The 8219-nt window shown below is 37.7% G+C and overlaps 1 long non-coding RNA gene across 1 annotated transcript in view; it reads left to right on the forward strand.

Moving 5' to 3' along the window:
• LOC107587894 (uncharacterized) overlaps positions 1-7144 on the forward strand; it is a 12907-nt gene extending 5763 nt beyond the window's left edge. Inside the window, exon 3 of the long non-coding RNA XR_001609518.1 lies at positions 6051-7144. This is a non-coding gene — a long non-coding RNA (uncharacterized lncRNA). The remainder of the gene's footprint in view (positions 1-6050) is intronic.
• The last annotated feature ends 1075 nt before the right edge of the window (positions 7145-8219 follow it).

Consider the following 8219-nt stretch of genomic DNA (forward strand, 5'->3'; position numbering starts at 1 on the left):
CCCCACACACACACACACACACACACACACTCACACTCGTGTCCCCTCAAAAATAATGATTGCATGACGCCCCTGGTATATCTCCTAACAGGCTGTGTGACTATGAGGAATGACTACCACAAAATGTACGTCGGTATGCAGTTTTCCCGATTGCTCGCATGTCAGTGATTATCCCTCTGCTTGCCACTTGGCACACATGCCATAGGTTGCGACCACCACTGGATAAGAATATAAGTGCACTATGTAGTCTTTTCTTTTGTGCCTGACCACTAAGGTCTTTCTTGCTCCTCTGAGCAAACTCCCTTGGTGACACCCACCAGCTGTTCTAAAGGGGGCTGTGTGATAGAATGGCTGGGTTGCTGGTTTCTGGGTCGTCCAGCTAAAGATGACCCGGGGCAACCGGAGTGGACAGAGATATCCCAGGCCATGACCTCAGGCACTGGTAAACTAAGGCAGGTCTTTGGCCCAGCAGTGCCACCTCACATTTAAGTAAAGTCCATGTGATAGACCCAGCTCCAGAGACTGCAAGTTATTGGGTCTGAATGGTGCTAATACGCTGGGCTGGTTGGATGCGGGTTGGAACTCTGGTGTCCCATTAATCCTAGCTGGGAGAATCATATCTGGTTAGAAGTTCAGGCTTTTACTGTGGACTGTTCTGAAGTAATGTGATCTGAAGGTCTTCCCTATAGTGATTCAACACTGCCTTGAAGATTGTTAGAATAATAGACTGTGGAGAGGACATTATTGCCTCAGTGCCTATAACACTTTACTAAGAGCAGACAAAGGAGAATATAAATGGTAGGATGGTGGTACTCTTTAACTTAAACACAAGTTTTGCATTAGTATGTTCTGTCTCGTGACTGCTAGAGCTTGAAGGCCATTTTATTAATTTCTACATAAAACAACAATCCAGCTATAGACATTGTACTTCAGCCCAAAAAGTCACCTAATCACTTATATGAATGGTGTACTGTATGTTGCATTGTTTCTGTTAAGCAATCAATTATAAAATGCTTATCTATTTTTTTGCCATCTAAAATAAAACAGTCGAAAACAACAATTTCAGAGTCTCAGATCCAACTTGGCCAATGTATAGACCCAAATGGAAGCTGGTGTCTCATTCAATTATGTCCCCGGGACATGTCCCCTTTAGGCCCCATTTTTTGAGGGATCGCCTCACATTGCTAATTGGGTCTCGTCTCACACCAGGTTGATTGGACGTGACACTTAAGTGCAGGGTGAGGGCTCCAAAAGTCACTGGAGCAAAGAGAGGAGAAAAACAATCAAAATTGAATTACTGACCAGTAAATTTGCTAATTATAGTCCATTAGCCCAAGCACAGAGAGGTGTGAAGACAATCCAGAGCCACATGAGACTCCTGACACTTTGACCTAGATTACCCAGAGGATGTGTTTAATATGCAGACTATATCTTTGTGTACTATATGCTGTATTCATGGCACTTTTTGATTTTAAAATCAAACCCGCAGTTCATAAAATGACCACAATTCATGCATCAGTGAACTATAATGTGTGTGTTTCTGTCAAGTTTATTTGATCAAGAATACAGTAAAATAATAATATTGTTACAATTTTTATTTTAATATATTTTTAAAAATGTAATTCATTGCTTTGTTGGCAAAGCTGAATTTTCAGCAGCCATTACTTCAATCTTCATTGTCACATGATCCTTCAGAAATCATTCTAATATGCTGCTTATTTTTTTATATTAAGCAGCACAAATAATAATATTCTTAATATTTTAGTCTTCGTTTTGAATAATTTCCATGCTTCACATTTTAAAACCTAGTTAGCATGTTTGCTAAATTTTTGGGGCTGCTAAACATTATGTTTAGAAGTTATGAAGGAGAAGTTTGAGTTAAAGTTCAATATCATGTTCAATTCGATCACAGGAAACTTTCAAAGCATTTTCAACAGAAGTTTAATTTTCTGAAGCTTCACGGGCAGAAATTACACAGCAGTGCCTTCTGAAGTGGATGGTCTAGATCTTCTATAGCAGGTTTTTTCCCCTTCCCACTGTCATTCTTTTACTGTCACTTGTTTGTTTTGTCCTGTCCGTGAGTTGAACCTTTCAGGGATGAACCAGGTCATATTATCTTGTGATCTGGAGTAGAAGAAAGATTGATATTCTCACACAAGGTCACTATACATAATACCAGCACCTTAGAGGACTAGTCTAGTGTGATCTTTTGTTCTGCTCGTAACACTCACCTCTTCTCCTAGAAGCTAAAACCGTTTGAGTGTCCAGTATATCAATTAAAAAGCTCCTTTTCTGCCCTTTGGAGGGGGTGGGGGTACAGGTCCAAATATTTACATTAGGGCATATCAGTTTGACGACTGTGTGGCGGAGCGGAGAGAAGGGCCATTTGGTGCAGCAGAGAGGCCATTAGCAGAGTTAAATGTCTAGAAAGTATCTGGACCAGACAGCTTTCCACACAGGATCACTCGACCGCAACCACATAACTGCATGAATACTTCCGTCATGCAGTAAATACAGTCGTGAACAAAGATTGGGTTTGTAAATTAGTTTGTTAATGAGGAAACACCTTTTCAACACCTTTAGGCAGGTAAATGGATTTGGATGGTGTAAAGGACAGGTCATGTACACCATCTACCCCCAAATGTCAGCATAATGTGTAATGAACTAAAATAAATAAATGTATTTTGTTTATCCACCTTGTGGCAGGCATTAGAGTTACAAATTGCATTTATTTGAACAAAATTGAGCAAAATATAATTGAACAAATCAAATTACCAAAAGTGAAAAGTTTATAAAGTGTTTGCTTCTTGTCAAGGACAGAGGGAGAAGACCAGGTATTGTTGTAGTGTTAATTGTCTCAGCAAGCTAATCCCATGCTTACAAGAACGTTATTGATTTATTTTTCAGAGGTTGCTCTATTATATCTAAGGAGCCAGTTGTGAACATGCTGTAAAAGTATAGAACAAAAAAAAACATGCCAGACAGACTTTGGTCAAACCTGAACACCATTTAGAGACCGTTGAGAACTTTTATGAAGTTCATTAAAATTACTTGAGGTTAGAAAGTGTCACAATCATCTTCAGTTTGTCTTATAGAGGACAAACTGATCTATTAAATTCTTCTGAATGTAAATGTTCAGCCATTTTTACCTTAATCATGGATATTTTGTTTGTAAAATAACTGCAGGGGAAAACAGCAGATGTGATTTCTCTCTTTTGAAGGGCCTTTGCTGCTTCCTAATTATCTTCTTTGATGCACCAAGAACTCGTCGTTTGGTCTCCTGCGCATCGCTCGCTGCTTCGGGTGTTGTAAACTGCATTGGTGATTGGTCTCTATCCGTAACATTGTGTGCCCAGCTTGAGATGACGCATTGGCCTGGAGTGACTCCAAGAATAGTTAGGCTGCTGTGGTTCCTTGGCATTAGAAAGATTATTGTTTATCCCTCTCCTCTCGTAGAGACATCTCCACTCTTGTGAAATTATGAACGCTGCACGGTTCCCCTCCAGGTTGCTTCTCTGGTTTGTGAGGTGTGAACTTGAGCGTAGGTGGAGGATAAAAGATGGTCTTTGAAGAACATCATTAGATAAGCCATGACCTAGGGAGGCATATTTGACCCCTCAGGCTCAAACAGATGCAATGAGCATTATTTTGTTTCTTCTTATTTCCTATCAGACTATTTGTAACAACAAGAATCTAGTAGTAGTAGTTCTTTCTAGTAAAAGTTCCTTCCTTGCATATGTCAAGCAGCATGAGCTTTTTTCTGTTTAATACTTTAATCCATAGTAGATTATAATAGTGATGCATGTTGCATCAGTATCATATTGTTCATATGTTATTGGCAGACATTCATTTTTTTAATCACTATAGTAGATATTGTACATGCTCTTTTCACCTATTTTTACATTTAGACTACCTTTGCCATCAACTAATGCTAACTTAAATTTTGTGTTTTAATACTGAATTTAATAACACTTTTAAATGTAGAACTGAGCAAATCTCTAAATAAATTTTTAAAAATGTAACTGTAGCATTTAAAATTAATTTTTAGTGCTTAATTTTGAATTAAAAGTTGTTGTTTTTTAAATGTCGGCCATTTATTAGTTATCGGCCAAACATGAAAGTAATTTTTGACTTGATTACTACCAAATTTTTAAGATTTGTGAAAACCTGTGGATTTCAATCAGTATAAATTTTAGCATATCAAAAACTAATCTCTTGGAGAAATATCTGCAAAAGTTGCACTGTGCAATTTTTTTTTAAATGAAAAAATAATAAATTGAAACTTGTAAAATGTTATAATGTGGACATTAAGATATTTAATATATATGTAATTCATTTAAGATCCATTTGTTATTATGGATCTTAAACGTTAACATGTTAAACTTTGTGTTTTGTTCTATTATATTTTAACCTGGATTTGAGCAGTAAAAGCAACTGTAGAAACTAGCATGATGTTAAAAACAAATGTGATATTAAGCTTTGGAGGGATGTGTGGATAAGCAAACATTTGGCAAAACTGACCTTGTTTTAAGTTCCCTAATTAAATGCCTCCTCCTGTGTCGCACTATTGGGTAAAAAGACTGCCATCATGAATCTTTAAGACATCGCTGTCATCCAGTCAAATCAACTCAAAAACCCAATTATCATGATGAGACACAGGTTGTAATGCTGGTTAAAGTTGGTTTGGTTGCACGCGCTGGCTCATATTTTAAAAAGCACACTGGAGGGAAAGAACTGAATTTCCAATTATCATAACAAGGATATTCTCATGTAAGAGCAGACAGCAGCAGAAAAAAAATTCGTTTTTATTCTGCATGATTTGGCAACTTAAAGAGGTCAAGACGTACATTTGCGTAGCCTTGAGCTATATTAAGTCTGCACAACAACAGAAAGGGGGTTGAGGGCTTTGTGTTTTAACATGCGTGCTGGATGTGGTTGCATGTACTCTGGTGTGCTCACTATGTCTCCCAATCTACCTTCAGGTAACACAAGCACATGGCCTTTTAAATACCTCAGGGAATGTCAATTTACAGTAGGTTTATTAGTGCTTTTGGTGCCAGAACAAATGTAGGAAATAATCATCCATGTTTCAAAGAGCACCTAAAGAGGGAAGCGAATAATATGCTGGACAAGAACCTTTTGTACTTTGTGCTGAAATGCAGTAAAATAAAGCAGGCATTGGTTTTTCCCATAGTAGAATGCAAAGAATACATACGTTTTGTTTCAACAAAGCTATATTAAAAAAATTAAAAGTTTAGAGATGTAAAGATTGTATTATCACAGCATGCATCTATCAGTTTGTAGTATAAATGTTTCCCCATTAGATATATTAATAGAAATAATTGTTTTAAAAGTTGTAGATGTTTTCATGTTTCAGTTAAATACACTAATTGATATTCAATATGTTTTATCTAATATTAATATTTAATATCCATACATATGTTATAATATACACTACCATTCAAAATGTTTGGGTTTTTAAAATAAATTATACTTTGATTCAGCAAAGATACATAAAATTTACATTTTTTACAAAATCTATTTAAGATTTTTTTTCAACCTTATTATTCATTAAACAATCCTGAAAAAAGTTTTCACAAAAATAAGCATTTTCATCTGCAATAAAAATAAAAAATGTTACTTGAGCACCATATCAGCATATTAGAATGGTTTCTATAGAATCACGTGACATTGAAGACTTGAAAAAAGGCTGCTGAAAAAAATCTGATTTGCCATCACGGCAATAAATTACATTTTAAAATATGCAAAATCACAATATTATTGTTTTACTGTATTTTTGATCCAATAAATGCAGCCTTGCAGAACATGAGCGACTTCTTTCATAAACATTATTTATATTTTACCGACACTAAAGTTTTGAATAATAGTGTAGGTGGAAACATTCATATATTGTGTGTAGCATTGCGGGATTTTTGCAGATGTTTTTGTACATGCTCGGATGAATTAATTAGAGTCTGAATTTCACTCTGCTGCACAAGATACAAGCACTAGGAAGAACAAGCCAGATTCCCTGTACCCTGTCTCCACAGATCCTGTCATTGTCCGTGAACCCCAGTCTCCACACCATGAGAAACAGGAGTTTGCACCGATCCGCCCACCAAACCCCAGGATTTTCATTTGGATCCATTCTATAGCCCCGCCCTCTCACCCTAAGCCATGCGTCCAGTCCATGCATGACAGTTCCCAACATCCCCTGCCAAAAGTGTTTCCTAGATGCATCATGATTCATGACACTATCGGCTTCCTGACCTCTGAGTTCTGTGTCTTGCACTTTTTTACATTTATAATCCGAGCCTGTCAACGGTTTCTTACCGGCTTGCGAGACGCTGCCCCCACAATGTGCTGTCTTGCGCCTGTACGGCCTCATGAGGTTTGTTTGTGTGTCTATGTGATTCCACTCCATGAACACGTTCGTATAGATGCACTCCATAAAATAAAGAGTAGCACAGGGTCTTGTCATTCCTCCACAGCTTAATCAGGAGCTACACAGAGGAGAGGAGCACAGCAGCCCGTACCTTCCTGATCATTCTAATGAGGACCCCTGGCAATGCAGTCAGTGAAGTATAATTGACTTGTTCGTCTCTTATTTTCATAATAGACACTCCCTGACCCAGAGCACATTTAGTTTGCTATGAGAGATGTCAGAAAGCATTGGAAGTTTCCTCTGCATGCCCATTAAATCTGAAGGCATGCCACCCTGTCCTCAGCCAGCAAGCACTGTCATTGGCTGCCCAGCTCATTATGCAGATAGGAAAAGCAAGTAAATGATTCCCAGATTGGGCGAAAAACCTTCTGTGCCTGTACACACCCTGCACCCCCTCCACACCGGAGCCTTTCAATGCATCCAACCAGACAAAAAAAATGCAATTCTGTTGCTCTGAAAAAATAAGTTACATATAAATGATAAAAGTGCAGCAGTGCCCCTTGACGTGAAAACCTGGTGAAGCGTGTGGATGTCATTGTTGTTGCAACAAGGCCTGCCATCTACCTTTCAGGACCGATTGAAATCAAATTACATATTTTTTGCAAAGGTAAGGGTTAGCCAGCGAGGGTGAGCCCTGGATCTCTGTCCCTGCTAGCTGATATGAAACAGAACAGCTGTGGATATCAATGCCCCCGCGCAATTCTCCACTGACCGTGTCTGCTGGGATTTTTAGAGCTGTCGCATTCATTGCTATGGACGGTGGTAATGGGATACATCCTCATACATCTGGCATTGAGAACACAGAATTAGATCATTATCACTTAAGTAAACCTACTACTGGCACATTTTAAAATGTCTGCAAGTAATTTACTGCTTTGCAAGTATTCGACATTCTCTATTTCCTGGCCACACATAGAGTCCTAGAAAATATTACCTCTCTAATAGGTTTTTTGCATTATATGTGTGAGGAAAAAAACACCGCTTTCTCTCCTTCTGTACTTTCTGTCTCTGCGTCATTTAATGAGATGATTGTGTCTCCCATGCGCCTTCATTGAACTTTTATTTTGTGGTCAGCCTTCTATTGCTCGTGGCGCGGCGGCTGAGATGCAGGGACATCATTAAAGTAATTACTACAAGCTCTAGTAGTGGCAGGAAAATAATATGGTGGGGGTGGTCTTTTTTTCCACAGAGAGAAAATGTTTTTTTCACCAAAAATTCAGCACTGCCATGATTGTTAGAACAGACAGGACCCATCACATTTCTTGGACCTTCAATTTAGTCACACAGTTGCCAATCCTGTTTTAGAGTACCAAGTGCGTTTACTTTCACACACAGTTCTGTTATGAACCAGAGTGACAACTGTATTCTATAACTGAAAGGACTCTCCTATATTTTCTGCATTTTTAGTAGTGACTCTGTACAGTATACTTAAATATTGTGTGGGATGTGTTTTCATGGTGGATTTTCATGTTCTGTGGTTATATATGTTTTGATTAGTTTGTGCATTTATTGCATTCATTTGTAATATAACGTTGTGTCAGTTGTGAGAAGATTTTCCAATGGTATAGAAGTTGCTGTCTTTGATAATGGTCATATTTGTGTTTTTAGTGTGCAACAGTCTGGTAAAAAAAAATCTCATTCATTTTCTCTGTATATATCTATATAAAGCTTTTAGATCTACCATGAGCTTTGAAGTTTCTAATTAACTGTTTATGATTCTTTGAAGCCGTCAGTAACTTTAATTTCATCTAAAATATATATATATATATATATA

The sequence above is a fragment of the Sinocyclocheilus grahami genome, unplaced genomic scaffold (genome assembly GCF_001515645.1).
Source record: "Sinocyclocheilus grahami isolate Dianchi unplaced genomic scaffold, SAMN03320097.WGS_v1.1 scaffold96.1, whole genome shotgun sequence".
Classification (NCBI taxonomy): Eukaryota; Metazoa; Chordata; class Actinopteri; order Cypriniformes; family Cyprinidae; genus Sinocyclocheilus; species Sinocyclocheilus grahami.